The sequence below is a fragment of the Idiotropiscis lumnitzeri genome, chromosome 12 (genome assembly GCF_059441095.1).
Source record: "Idiotropiscis lumnitzeri isolate Australia: NSW breed Sydney's pygmy pipehorse chromosome 12, RoL_Ilum_1.0, whole genome shotgun sequence".
Taxonomy (NCBI): Eukaryota; Metazoa; Chordata; class Actinopteri; order Syngnathiformes; family Syngnathidae; genus Idiotropiscis; species Idiotropiscis lumnitzeri.
Window position 1 is genome coordinate 12,944,813 of NC_142402.1, and position 15,795 is coordinate 12,960,607.

At 40.5% G+C, this 15,795-nt stretch overlaps 1 protein-coding gene across 5 annotated transcripts in view; it reads right to left on the reverse strand.

Annotated features, from left to right (window-relative positions):
* The window catches only part of lingo3b (leucine rich repeat and Ig domain containing 3b), a 41,967-nt gene extending 35,297 nt beyond the window's left edge, over positions 1-6,670 (reverse strand). For 3 of the 5 annotated variants that reach the window (XM_088310780.1, XM_088310777.1, XM_088310779.1), the window contains exon 1: positions 6,142-6,670. The gene's annotated coding sequence lies outside the window, so the exon portion shown is untranslated. Of the gene's footprint in view, positions 1-872; positions 1,005-6,141 lie in introns of those variants that run through there. The other 2 variants (XM_088310781.1, XM_088310778.1) reach the window with 2 other exon arrangements.
* Between the last annotated feature and the right edge of the window lie 9,125 nt (positions 6,671-15,795).

The following is a 15,795-nucleotide window of genomic DNA, read 5'->3' on the forward strand; positions in this document are numbered from 1 at the left end:
GGTGCCAGGCCAGATAATTGACTTTTGGGAATTTTTCAGATTTGTTTTCCCTTCATTGGGATCATATAATGAATGTCTATGAGCATTTTCTGAAGAATTATATGGGTTTTGTAAAAATAGATATCCTGATATATAAGTAAGTGTAAATAGAATTTTGAAAACATGTTTGTGTCTTACACCACAAGCTCCAGTTCATTTCAGATCACAGCAGCAAACTCCATTTGTGGAAAACATCCAATAAGACAGCACTGCAGACAAGCATCGTTAATTAAGAAAACTTGCGTCAATGTGAAAATAATTTGGAGAAGAGTCCAAATGGCAATGCTAGTTACATCTCGTTACGTTCACTTTTAATCATCTAAAGCACACAACAGAGACACAGCAGTCTCGGCGTTTCATCAAAGACGACTCCAATTCCCCGTTCTACTATAGCAACAGAGTGAGGCATGTGCGACAGGCAACCGGGTCCCAAAACAGCATGCATCTCATTAATAATTCTGTTTCATGTGTTAAAAGAGTGTTAATAGAATTTCTGAATGGTTTGCCGATACAATATGTGTGAAATGACATTGCATAATTGGAATGAAAAGTCTGGCGAGTGGATGCTGCTTGCAATATAGTTGCACCATTTCAAGGTCAGTTTGAAGGGGAATAAACTGTCTGATACGATGTGGCCATGGTGGAAGCGAAAGTGGGCATTTGCAGCATGCCAAGACTTCATTAATATGGAATAATATCAATGGCGGGCTCCGCAATTGTAACCTGGGTCTTCAGTGGGAATTTACCTGACATAATCACGTCACAATCGTATCAACCATCGATAATATACAAAAAGACAAAAGAGTGTCATGATCTGTGTTTTTGTAGTTTACCTAAGAGTTTTGTGGTCTTCGTTTCCCCTGTTCCATGTTCATGTTTTGTTCTGCTCGTTTTCGTTTCCACCTGTTCTCGTCAGCCCTGTTCATTGATTAACCATGATATTGTCCAGGTGTGCCTCATTGTCTCGGCAGTTCGCTTTCAGTCTGTGTCTCTTCATTGCTGTTGCCCTGGTCTTGTGTCAGCAAATTTTCTCGATAAATTTGTAAATTTAGTGTTTTGATTTGTCCAAGTACCACGTTGTCTTTCTTTCTTCTTTTTTTTTTTTTTTTTTTTTTTTTTTTTAAAGATCAACCTACCCTGCTTCCCTGCATATTGGTCCTCCACCTTTTCCCACGAAACCACCCAAACCATGAATCAGTATTCATGAAATAGTATGACAAACATTAAATAAATAAATTTAAAAAAAATAAATAGATGAAAAAAAAAATATATATATATATATATATATAGATAAAAATAATAAAACACTGACTATAATATGGCCTATAATATAGTCAGTATTATTTTCAAGTGGCCTTGTGAGAAAAATATCAAATCTGATTGATCAACGAAACAGTCCCCCATCGCTTCTATAGTCCAAATTCCAAGAGCCATTGAAATAGCACCACAACTAAAGCTGAATGCTGACTATTTAGTCTTGCTCCAAATTGCGTTGCCATATTCAATAGACCAACCTTCGCGCACCGACAAGGATGGAAAACCTAAAAGAAAGCGTCAATCATTTCTGAATTTGATATGAGTGTTTACACAAAATGCTAATTCGTTATAAGTTCCAGCCACAAAAAACTTCCCTATCAGGACCCAGCAGCCGTGAGACAACCAGACTGGCTGAGAACCCAAAGACCTGGGGGTCAAATCTGAGAAACCATGAGCGGAAAGTAAATTAAAGTAAGCAAAATGAAAAGGGCACAGGGTGCAAAACGCTGCTGTTCAAAGCGCAGCCTACTGTGACAAAGGAATTGAAATCAAGAAAAGCGAAAACAGGTTGGGCGGTTATATCACCAAAGTGAATGTTTCCCCTAGTTCTCACCTTATGGCGACACTTCAAAATGCGGGCAAACATTCTTCTTGATTGACATGCCTTTTACTTCACATAACGTGACATTAAACACCAGGACACAAAAAAACAAGATAACCATCTTCACATGTTTGCACACACTTTGAGGTAATAAAACACATGCATTTCTTTGAAATATTGTGGCAAATGAGGCTGGAAAGATCATTAAATCCAATTTAATTAGTAACCTCTGATGCAAGTGCAAGGTCATGCGCAGTGAATTTTCCTGTGGTTTATTCTGTGTGCACGTAAGCCTGGCCGGGATGTGTGTGTTCTTCCCTGTGTGTGTGCGTGTGTGTGTGTTGCTATCATTGTATGTATGCTCCTTGGCGCATCGCTCAAGGTCAAGCGTTGTCAGCACATATACGCAAGCACATTCCGAGATCCAGAGCCCCTTCATCACATCCACTCATCCGTTGTCATCTTGCCAATCAAATAGACTTACAACAGAGCCTGTCTTTTCCAAGCATTTGGAGCACTTCAATCGCTCACAGGCTTCAGTCACCAAACCGTACAGCCTGCTAACTGCACCAAACGTCAGGAAAATAAAATTGCCCGCATTGGAGCTGGGTGACATTTTAGATTGGAAACTATCCTGCTTAAGGTCTATAAATGCTGTATTTAATTTGTCATCAAAGCCTGCATACACACACACTTACACCCTCCTTTCCCACTTTCAACATGTACATTTCCAATCATCTAAAAGAGAACCTGTAAAACATAACCCATCTTAAAAAAAAACCCATCTGTGTTGATATATCACAAACTGAGCTGCATGCGACAAAAAGAGACAAAACCCATGGCTGAAGAAAACAATAGACTTGGCTGAGTTATTTTCTATTATTTGTCCCAAGGAAAATAAAAGCGTCCAGATAAGCTGAGGAAACCCAGCGTAGCAGATGAAAAACACATAAAGCTGTCTTCCATGGGAATTGGAAAACCTCCTGCAGCACCACAAGTCTAAAAAAACTGTCAGACTCACGCTGAGCATCATATTGGAGTCTATTGAGCGGCGGGCCTGATCAAAACTCACTTGCAGCTAAGAAATTATCACTTAAATGAGGAAACAGAGAAAAGTGGCCCACCCGTAGGCAAAATCAGAAAAAAAGTGAAAAAAAAGGAAAAGTGAACTGCAGGTGTTCTAGACAGGTAAAATTTGTCCATTTTTTTTACTGAATTCTAAATAAATGAGAATCTAGCAACATCAATGAATAAATTGAATAAAGTGCTAAAATGAAAATAAATGTCTTCTACATTTGACATACTACAAAGAGTGTTAACACCCTTACCAATTTTTATTGATTGAAAAAAACTTCATAAGAGGTTTCAAAGTTGTGAAAAATCAAGCCGTTGTCTCCATTCTCAAACCACTGACTCCCTTCGGGGCCTTTCCACACCAAGACGACATCACACAAATATTTCAATTCCCTTCACATGATTTTTAAAGGAACCTTTCATCATTAATTTTGGCTTTGTTTCCCAGCGTGCTTGCTTTATTTTATTTGAAACATTAGAGTCCCACCCCTGCCATGCATATCTTGTTTCGTGGACGCAAGTTCTCTCACCAATAATTGTCATGCCATACCATTAAATAATAGAAATCCATTTCACATCACATTTCTGTGCTATACTCTAAGGAGAATTAGTGCAGTTATGCAAGGTCACTTTCATCTCCGTTAATAGACTTGACTCAGGGAACACTTCACCGTTGAGAATGACATTCTTCACAATTTTTGTATCATTTTTCATCAAGTGCCATTGGTGGCAGTCATTGTGCGAAACCCTAAACAGTAAAGTCCCAGTGGCATTTTATATTGTGTACAACAGTCGTCAGGTAGCTTTTCCCGTGGAAATCAAGTCCAGTCAAGTCATGAAATTTCTTTCAAAAACAAGAAAAAAATGGCCAAGTCAGGTAATTCAAGTATCAATCTAGGTTCATATATTTTCTAAATATTTTTAAAATTGGCGACTTAAATCTGACTCGAGATAGGTCATGTGCCTCCAGTCCCTCACCTCTGGCTCTTGTATTGGATTTCAGACTGTCAGCCGTACCTAATGAACTGTCCATTGAGTGTATATCACATTATACCATGTCATCTTCCTCCCTATTGATTTGATAATCTGATTTTATTTAATCCCCGACACTTCCTCTCTTCTGTCTTTCCCGCTATTATCAGTCTTCCCTGAGATAGTACAAGAATTCCACCAGTCTCAGCCTTGTCATTTCATTCCGGCTTAAGCTGTAGATATAACGATGACGCTGTGCACGTTTGTCACACCATTCCTTTTCAAATTCGGAGCATACACAAGAGCAGATAAGCAGAAGAAATAAATTATAAAGACAAGATAGAAAAAGCCTATGACAAGTCTCCCTCCTTCCAAAATTCCGCCTATGCCGGGAAGCTTGGGGATGGTGTACTTATCAACTGTGTTTGTGCTTGTTTTGACTTCCCTGAGATGGGGGAAACTGCTACCAATGATAAACTTAGAACCCCAAACAAGTTAATGAGGAACAGGAAATAATGAGCTGATTGCGTGATAAGAAGCATTGCTTATTCTGCAGCAATTTGATATTTGTATGTATACTGTATGCGCCGGATTTAGTGCGCAATGAAATATGAAGTGGCTGCTGCTTATGAGCCGACATCCAAGTCAAACTTTGCTCAAGTTCAACAAAAGAATATAGCCATGAAATTAACACCAACATTATTTAGTTTAATGGTTAAAAAGGGTGCAATGTGCAAATGAAGAGGCAAAAGTGTAGGTAATTGCCTGGTCAGAGGAGATCAGGGGGAAAGGCAGGGAGGTGGCGGTCTATAATTGGATGCACAGACGCAAGACTGTGGAGAAGGAAAGACTTCATGAGGAAAAGAACGCACATGCAAACATGCTGCCCGTAGGCACAGCATGGCTCCAAACATGGCTCGTCAGGGACATAAGCAAGGATTACCTCTCATTCACACCACTAAAACGCTACTGAAACAGCTCATCAAAATCAGCTCTCCCCATTGAAATGAAGAGAAATGCGATCAATCGGTTCCAGCCACTCCAATAAACACCCAAAATTTTGTGATATTTTTTGAATAATGAAAATGGAACTCTAAAATATTGTACCTTATAAAACATCTAGATATAACATGGTCAAATAAAATTTTGTACATCATGATAAAAAAAATTGGGACTCATGGTGTGCATGAGTTGGCCACCAGGCTGCAGTATAACATAGTCATGAAGACACAAACGAAGAAGACTTCGACAACTACTGTCGTAAATTTTAGTTTGAGTTTTTTTTGTTTTTTTTTTATCCATTTATAACGCAGTTTTTTTTTGTGTGTGTGTGTGTGTGTGTCAAGTCAGGTTACCACACATGGCATCCGACAGCGTGGCACGGCTAAGCAAAAGCTATATGCGTCCGGCAGTACACAAACGAGCCCGGCTGCACGCCTTCAGCTGCAGTCTCTCGAGTTATGTCAAGATGGCCACTTTTGCATTGTGTTTAACAGCACATACGTGGAGGTTCATTTACACACCGTATATGACAAGAGGTAGACAAGCCATCGGGAAATAAAAGTCTTTAACTGTACAAATATAATTTTGCTCAAAGTAAGTGTGGTTAAAGTCTTGTCTGGGGGCCATTTGCATCCCTCTGCATGTTTTTTATTGACCCCGTTGCATACCTTGTATTTTTCGTCTTGTCTAAAAAAAATAGATTAAAAAAAAAAATAAGAAAAGAAAAACATACTTGGGCTATTATTTTAGGAAGATGTGCAACAATTAATTTGAAACATTCACTTTTACAACATTCCAAGGAAATCAAAATGTTCTATCACTGGTGTGCGATTTAAAAATAAAAAAAATTAAAAAAAAAACACCAGCTATTCCGGTGGTCTTTTGGGGGCGACCTGGTGCCCGCGGGCGCCATGTTGTTACCTCTGACATGCAGCGTATTAAAATGACACCTCTTCATCATTATTTCCATGTGGCACTTACTCAAAAAAAGTTTCGAGAGTCTTGTCAGAATGTGTCGTCCTTAGCTTTGAACATACACGTTTGACACACATCCATGTATTTACGATCCCTGTTTTTTGCTGCCATATTCAGTCACATAAGAGGGTCAAAATATTAGTCACACTGCTCAGTTTGATATAATGCAGTTCTACAAAGACATTAAAAATAAACATGCACATTTGTGTGTGTTTTCATACCCAGGGCTGAACGGTGGTCTCTGATGCCTCCTCATCTGCCCAGCTGCGCGCGTATACAAATATATTTTCTGCCGTTCGTCTCTCTTGGCTACCAAAATGCCGCCGCACGTGTCGCGTTCCTCAGGTCCCCCCCCCACCGTGCACCCCTCACTGTCGCCCCCTCTCACTCTAACAGTCTGGCATCGGCACCTGCCACTCACATCTCCTCCCTCAGTCCGTCTCTCTCCCCCCCCCCCCCCACAGCCCCTTCAATCCCTCCCTGTGGCCGGTATACACACCTCCCCTTCACTCTTGGTTGGTTATTTTGTCCGCCGAACGAATCCAGGGGTGGGGGTGACGGGGGTGAGGGTACATGCAAAATGTGTCCTGTCCTTGAAGGAAGCGCATGTCCATAGGTGTCAAGGTGCCCTCCAGCTTCTCCTGCAGCTCAGGTTTGAGGTTGTCAGAGAGAAGATGCTGGATGTGGTGGTTGCTTCTGCCCGCTTCGGTATGAGAGTGCCTCTCATTTAGTATGTTTTTCATCGCACTCTCTCTCTCTCTCTCTCTCTCTCTCTCTCTCTCTCTAGCTCTCGCTCTCTGTCTCTATGCTCTCTCGCTCTTTATCTCAAACCCCCCTCCCCTCCCTGCCTTCACCCTTTCAGTCACTGCCTATCTGCTGCTGCTGCTGTTGCTGCAGCCGTTCCGGCTGTTCAGACTCACAAATCACGGAGTTGTTTTGGGTTTTGGTTGAGGGAGGCAAACATTCAGTCTGGAGGGAAAAAACACAGACTGATTAGAAGGGTTAGGGAAGGCAAAACAGGAGGGAAAGATGTTTTTTTTGCAGAAAACATTGTTTTACATATATAGTCGCTGTACCGTGGCTTGTCTGTGCACTTTTTCATCTTGAAAACAAATCTCAAACTTTTTGAATTTGGAAAGTTCCAGAAGGGGCATTTCTGTAGTTCAGTGGCTCGCTAACTTTTTTACCCCAAGTACCAGCTAAAAAAAACGCATAATGGGAACGACATTAAAATGAAGTAGTGTCGTAAAGTGTTTCAGAATCTTTACTTGTGCACCCAAACTCTTTAAAAAAACAAAAAACCAAAGAGGCTTCCTTACAAGTTAAATACAACTGAACTGTACTTTGTCAGCGATTCTGTCACATACCACCAGAGGGAGCCCGCGTACCACCCTTGTAAAACTGAAAATCACAGATGTAGATTGTACCTTGAGGGACAAAAGTAGACTTCCGCTGGGTCCCTGTTTCTGAAAGTGTATGAATCCCAAAACCATTTTTTATTTTGTGTGGTTTTAATTGCTTGTTTTACTATGAATTACATTGTCACAGTGTTTTAAGCTCAAGTTCTATCTTGACATCCATTTTGGAGTGTGTCAAGAATGCCGCACCTCTTGAACTCGGTGAGTTTGGTGCATTGCTCAAGGGCAAGATAGGAAAAAGACTTCCATCTCTCCTCCAACAAGTCATGTGCAATTTGTCCAAATCAGGACTCAAGCCGTCACCCTCCTTTTCCAAAGCCAAAGTCCTCACAGATGAGCTACTGCTGCCCCACATGCATAAAAATGCACTTTTCCTTGGCCTCATTTTCGGGACGATACATTCCGATCTCTGTGACACACCTCCCCCATTTTCAAACATTTAACTTTGAAAAGTACAGGGTGTTCAGAAAGTCTCTGCACTTCGAGACGTTATTGCTTCAGGAACTGCTTCAATTTAGAATACAGAAGGTCTGTCTGTTAATAAAAAAACAAAATAAGTGTACAGCAACTTTCTGAACTGTATATTGTCACAAAACCACAGATTTGAATGTACTAGGATGTGTTGCAGGCATTAATGCAGTCACCTCCTTTCCTTTCCTCAACCATACACAATTATGTTTCCCAATATGGTGTTTGAGATTATTGAGAGATAAAAAAAGAATCCAAGGGTTTGTTATGTTTATCCCATCCCCCATTTTGCTAGAAGCAAACAGGGTGAAGGAATAAGGAAGAGAGGGGGGGGGAAATAGACATTTATATTACTCGCTTTTGTTGCCTTGTCACTACAAATCAACTCATGGGATACTGACGTCAAGAAGGAGAGGCACATGCGCATACGTGTACTCACGTACACACCACCAGTCCGCCTGACGGCCCTTGTGGTTTGTGTCGATGGCAGGAAAGGAGAAGTCGGTCCAGTGACGTTGAAAGGTCATGGGGCAGCACATGTCAACATGTTAGGAAGTGCGGTGAAGAGCCCAAGTCCAAACTCAAGTCTAAAATTTCAGAACCAATCACCTCTTGCTCATGGAACTTAATTGCAAATTCTCGACAGAATCTTTCGTGAACATGGACGTTTGAACTTGTTTGCATTTGGTAGAGTGCCTTGTCTTGAAATAGAAATTCCATTAAAACTTTCCAACTTTCCCCTAAAAAAAAACAAAAAAAAATTAAAATGTGTTTCTTACTTTGTAATATAAAACGTTATAAAAAAAAAAAAAAAACACATCATAATAACATAATTAAATGGATTGTAAAGAATTAAACAGTTTGTTCATCACTTTGGCTGTTTCTGGGGTCCGCAATTTGGCTTCAGGATAATATAATCATGCAGACAAACTGATAAGAGATTACTTTGTATTCTAAGTAACCGGGTCAGTTGCATTAACAATTCTTCACAGAGGATAAAGAATACATGTAAACTTGAGCTGGGAGTGGCAAAAAAACACATGGATGACTTTTTTTAGAAGAAGAATTGTCTGCCAAATTGCTGCTTGTTGTAATGGTAAATGGTAAACTTTTCTACCTTAGGTACTCATAGCGCTTTACCACGGTTTCCTCATTTAGTTACTGATGACGCGGGACCAGGAAGGACAAAGACACTTTGACATGGTCACAAGGGTCAAATCCTTTGGGTTGGAAAACTAGGAGACAACCAGTCCACCACCAAAACATGCCGCCTGAGTTGTATAAAATTCACTGACTACATACGTATCCAATTCAAGTTTTTACTTACGAAGGAAAAACAAATATATATAAATAATAATCATCTGTAAAAATATCTGTAAAAATGCAATATAATGTTCTGCAATTGATTGAGAGAAATTCAACGACAAACACAACTCAGACGAACGTGTGGCTGGCTCCACACATTGGCTGTGAACAAACAATCATTGAGCGTTGACAAACACTCTTGGGCAAGAGCCGTCTTCAGCAAGACGAAGGGCTCTATTTTTGTCGACAGCACAAAAAAAAAATGGCACATCTGGATTTTCATGCAGGTGCAAGCCTCCGTCAGCCTCTTTTAGAATTTGGCACAGCGTGATTTGATGTAACGCGATTTTCGCGGATTTGCTCGAGGTGCGGGGAGAGCTCTGGGGATGTGTTGTGTGTGGTGGTATTTCATTTTGGATGCATCGAAACCTCTAAATTATGTCAATCAAATTATTAAATAAATAAATAAATAAATAAATATCCAGCATGCCGGATGAATGGATGGATGATCATATTTTTATTTATTTTTTTTTTTTTTAAAAAGCACAGCTTTAGGTTGTTGTCACACTCACAACAGCGCAAACGCCCGTGTCTAACTTCTCTAGAAAGAAAACCACCCATGTGCAGAGTTGGATCGCACTTTTTGCTAGACTTGCACTGGGCACTGAGCCGAACTCCAACCCTGCCATGATCCTTGAGAGGACAAGCGCTAAAGAAAATAAATCGTTGACTGAAGTTACAAAACTACGGCGTAATTAGAACACGGAAGAGAGAAGAGGGATGTCTTTCTGAAGGCAGCTGGTTTCGTCTGTTAATTCATTTGTAACATTTGTCACTTTCATGCAATGTATTAATAAGTTAACTGCTGTACAGTGAAACCCCATTAACTTTGATGACGTGTGGCGGATGTGCGACGCGGCGAGTCATTAACCTGTCACCCTCTCAGTGTAGATGAGTTTGTGCGCTGTGAGTTCCCATATTTTTCTATTGCTATGCACTTCTTGTCACCTGAGCCACGCACTCGTATTCAGAACAGAGCACACCATATGTGGCAAAATTATTCATGAATCATATTCTACCTCCATGCCATCACTTATTGCCTAATCTATTTTTAGTAAGAAACATAGCACTCGACAGTATTGTGCTTTATAAAACATGCAGTAGTAAATAAAATACAATGTATAAAATTGCGCATCATTATTTCATGCTTTAATAAATTTTTGGGGTGTGTCTGTGTGTGTTGCCCAACAGGGGGCAGTATATTATATACACATATACGTAATATATGGTAAAACTACTCTGTAATGTGCAGTTGTAGTTTTTCACAGAAGATGAAGAATATAGCCCATGAGTATTGTTGTATTGTCTGTCTACATGCGTTGCTGGACCACTTGTGTTCAAATACCCATTGCTTAAAGGATTATAATCCTGTGACATCAATACTAGATTGGTTAGCCCTGCTATGGCGTTTTTCATTGTGTTCGGCATTACACAAGCAGACGTCTAAGAGACAAGGTTAGGCTATTTGGTTTGTTATAACACATGAGTAACTGACAGTTCAATATTTTGTTTGGCAGAAAAGTCCAACAGGAGTGGCAATAAAGAGTTTGAAGCCTCTTTCAAAAATTGTTCAATTGATACCAAACTGCTGCTTATTGTGAAGTTTGTTGGCACCATCTCGTAACTCGAAATTGTGATGGCACCTAAAGTCAAAAAAATAACTAAAAAATTAAAACAATTGAGACTTTTTAATTTCTAGACTTGCCAACCGGCTGTTGTTAGTGTTTAGCACGTACATCCAATGAGTTTTGTTTGTCATGGCTTGAAGTAAGCAGTTATTAAGTGTTTAAGAGACCCTGGCAACGATTTTTATTACAGAAAGCTGTGTCCTTGTAGGAAAGAGTTTTGGATCACTAGGTGTGACTTGATTAAGCGGTTTCATTGTAAACGTCTTTGCACTCTCCAATTGCTATTCTCAGCTTGTGTACTAACACAGCCCTGGCTCGGGCAAGAAAAATATAACCCAGAAAAGAAAGGTATAAGTAACTGTTGCTTCACTTTAACCACCGCTGTTGCAGTGCCAGCCTTGAGTGTGATTGAGGGCTGCTGACAAAGCGTGAGGACGGCAGGGTAGCTGCATTACATTTAATTTTCTTACAAAAGCACAGAAAACGCAGGACACAAACACCAGACTATATATATATATATATATATATATATATATATATATATATATATATATATATATATATAGTGCGGACAGTATACAGAGAACAAGACAGCAACATAACACTAACAAGAAGCTGTCCAGTTAACACAAATTAAGCAGCACAAGATGGGGAACATTTAAAATCTAATTAAATAACATCAGTCATAACTCAAGCGCAGTTCACAAATAACAATTTTCAACATCTTGAGCAAATTTTCGGAAGCAAGAGATGCCACTAAAGACAAGGAGAAAAATCGTCAAATGTTTTTACAGCTGTTATCGTGTCCGTTGTAGTACCAACACTGGCCTGTGAGAGGCAGCAAAGGGCAACCAGACTGCCAGAAAACACAAAGAAGGTCGCTGTTTCCACCCACCAAGACTCTTGTGGCCCTCCACATCTTGAGGCGCAGCGCGCTCTAAAAATAAACACACAATTGAATTAATGGAATTTATATTATTTCAATGGGGAAAGATGATTTTAGATACAAGGTCTCAGAACAAATTAAACTTGTATTTCAAGGCACCACTCCGTATTTATTAATTGCACAATACTTAAGTTTGTGTATTTATGTCAAGCACTCAGTGAGTCCTCGCTGTAAAAGGTGCTCTATGTATCAAATGTACTTACTTTGTCAAGGTCATGAAATAGTTGCCATGGGTAAAGGCTTTTATATTCCAGACGTCCGTGCTACAGCGAGGTGACTTTGTCAAAGCTTCACCATTGGGATGACATTCATTGCGTTGACATTTAGGGCACAATAGGATGGCATTTGATTTGCGACTGTATGTGGTATGTGTGCTCACATAAATATATCAATGGGATCTGTCTAACTTGGGGAAAATATGTATCACTAAAGATGGCAGAATGTTAAAATTAAAAATGCTATTGCAAAAATCACACTGCGGAATTAATTGCATTTACTGCAGAGCCAAATACAAAAAAGCATATCCAATAAATTGAGATTTTTATTACTTTCTAGGCTTTCATTTTTGTCACAGCAATGATTTATGCTCGTACTTTATACATAAGCACCACCAGATATGCAAATGAATTCTACCGCGAAAGCAACTTCTCTGGAGTGAAACGGGAAATTTGATTTGAGGGTGTATCCATCACTTGCTCTCCGCGGCGGCGTCATACAACTATTCACGGCCTTGCTCGTTACTGTTGTGCTTGGCAACGTCTTCACATTTCGCCAGTCACTGCGCAGACAATCGAGAGCCAAGTGGACTTACATGGTGGCTGCTGTCACACTCACCAAAATACCGCGCATCTCCCGTGACCCCGACTATTTCCCATTCAGTAACTCTAGACTGAGGATGTCACTGTCTGTCTGCATTTTTCAACTGACAAATGTGTGTTTTCTGTGGCTTGAGTGGACATGTCACAGGCATCCGATAACTGGGTGTAAGTAGGAGCACTGAACTGCTGGACAAGAAACCAACATTAAGCGCAACAACTCTTCTTGTACATTTTAGCACAAAAATCAGCTCACTCCAAAGTTCACATTTATTGAGGTTCTATGTTTGCCCTGAATCTCATTCCAAATCCGCAAAAAATAGGCCGACTCATGTTGTAGTGCTGGGCAATATAAGACCTGGAAAAAGACATGTCTGCCATCTAGTGGTGATTGGTGATATTACAGATTAAAATTACAATACTACATATTCAATTTAGCATCCCCCCCCCAGGAGATGACATTTTCTATTCTCTCCGGTTTTTTTTCCAGTGATTTTCCCCCTTAGTTCCAATTTGACCTATCAAGTTAGTTTGGACAATTTCCCGGGGTACACGTGAGCTCTCAAGGCACACGCTGCCATAAACAGAAAATGTGGGGTCAACGTGTACAGCTCACAGCCAATTGAGGACCTCTTTTCATGTTATCTGGAGATTACTGTGATATGCTGTCATGCATCCTGGGTTCAATTATTTACTTGGATTATTTGGAAGAGTAATCACATGCAATTTTGAAGGGAAATTGCTTCTCCGAGCTGGCTTGGCTGTGGATAGACTGTTTTTGTGCAGTTTTTGTTGTTGCGACTCTCTCTCTCTGAGATTACTGTGAGCTGTCTAGTAACACATTTGTTTTCCACGCAGACTGCACTGAATGTGTTTTAAAGAAAATAACTTTTTGTTCTCTCTCTCTCTCTCCCCGTCTTCCCGACTCCTCAACTTGCCGCGGCAGATCACGGACGACACATTCATAAGCAGTGATGCTAGAGAAGACAGAACACTTAGCTGTGACGCTAACTATGACAGCAATTAATAAGCATTGTTATCTGTGCCCGTGTGTGCGTGTGAGGAAGTGAACGCCTTATCACCGGAAACAGACCTGGACGTGAGCAGGGTGATGAGCAGGAAGGGAATGGTGGTGGTAAGGGGGAGGTGGAGAAAAGCAACAGTGAAATTGAAGGATAAGGAAAAGAAATAGGCAGGCGCAGATGGGAAGACGCACGGCAGACGCGTGGCGGGTATCAAAAAGGGATAATGCGCTGTGAACGAGGACGGTGCCAGTTAAAAGACACAAAGGAGTTGAGTGGGAGGGGACATGGGGTGCAACTGGGACGTGATTCGGTTGGAAAGTGGAAGTGAAGACAGCAGTGGGAGGAAGGGAATTATGGAAAAGTGGGGTAAATGTGGTTGTGTAATTTTGGGAGGGATAAATTGATCATCTGTTGGCAGCACAGAGGAATAGCAGTTAGCATGTCTGCCTCACTGTTTGGCAGGTTCAACTCGGCACAGTTGTTTTTTTTTATGTACTCTATGAGATTTAAAAAAAAAAAAAAAATATATATATATATATATATATATATATATAATTACTGTAAAATTATATTTATTGAACGCTAGGTGAACACAGTAAGCACACTCACAGAAGCTGCTGTCAGCCAAAAAGTACAATATTTTGTTTTCATTTTGTTGTTTGGTTTTTATCATGTGATTTTGTGTGCTAAAAGATGTTTACATTCCGTTATAAACGGACGTCTGAAACAAAACATGACAGGAGTGCTATTGAAATATTCGTAAGATAATAATTTGTTTAATAATAATTGCTATCTCTGAATGAAATCCAATCACATCCACAAAAGGACAAATCTGCCTTCCTGCGCTTCGATCAAATACAGCAAAATCACGTTAAACCACCAGCGCCACGTGTTAGACCTGCTTTTGCGGAGTCTAAAATCGAGTCTACTTTTCGTAACCAAATTTGCAGATGTGCCCAGTGAAGCTTAGCGTCGCTACCAAATTCACAAGCACACTGAACTACAACATTGTCCCTGCACAAAAATGACCTAGCCATTGACTAGTTTCTGTGACCAAAATGTTGGATGAATTGGGGTTGAGGCAACTCGGCAGAACGTCCAGAGAGGAACACCACGGCCCCCAAACACGCCAGAATAGACTTGCTCTGGCATTAAAATGAAGTTATGCCCATATTTACATCGAGCGCACGTTCGCCGGTCACCCAAAATAGGGCCCAGTGTGTACATAAAAGAGGAAGCAACGCAAGGTTAATGGATGTGTAAGTTGAGAGATATGGAGATAGGACGGCAAAATACGCATCAAGATCAATACAGGCCGGACTGAATAGCGATAAGGTATACACACACCGGGAGGATTGGTGCTTGCGAAGCAGGGAGAAAAAGTTGACAGCTGAAAGGAGGCATCGTGGTAGAAGGGATGAGAGAGGCTGTGATGAATATGCGAGAGTGCACGCTGACGTGAGAGAAGCTGCTGTTTGGCCTCGGGCTGCGCTCTTGGAGGAAGGACGAGGATGTGGAGGCGCTTTGTAACATTTACTGACACAAGCAGCGAGCGCGTGTTCTTTCTCGACAGCAAGCAGCCACCATATCACGTTATATAAGAAGGAGCAAAACACGACGAGAGTGGGTGACAACGCAATCGCGCGTGTTATTACTATGTAACAAGGCGTCACAGGGAGGAAAAGAAAATGATTTTGGCCACAATATCGATAAACACAAAATGCTATTTTATCCTCACGAAATAATTGATTTCATGGCCACAATTTTGTGTTTCTTGGACGCAAATTATTTTTCGTGGACATTTAAACTATTTTATAGCCTCTATTCAGCATTTTGTCTTCATATTGTCCACAGTAAATCGTGCCCGCATGACACGTCCGGCGCTGCCTGCATCACAGATCATTTCCATTTTGATCCTGCTCTATTTTTCACAATAATCGGAAAGGAGCTTGCAAGCCTTACAGGTACACAAATTTCATCACGGATCAATGTCAACACTTTTATTGCAACATCTTTCATAAAAGAGCACCGTAAACAAATATTATGAGACAGCTTTAGCACCATCCTGACATCACTCTGTATCCTACGTGTATGTTTAATCTTTCAAAAGATCAAAATGTCTGTGCACCAACAAGGACATAATATCAGTGTAAACAAAATAATGGAGAAACGAAACAACTCACCTATTCCCCAAAACATTACAACGAGAT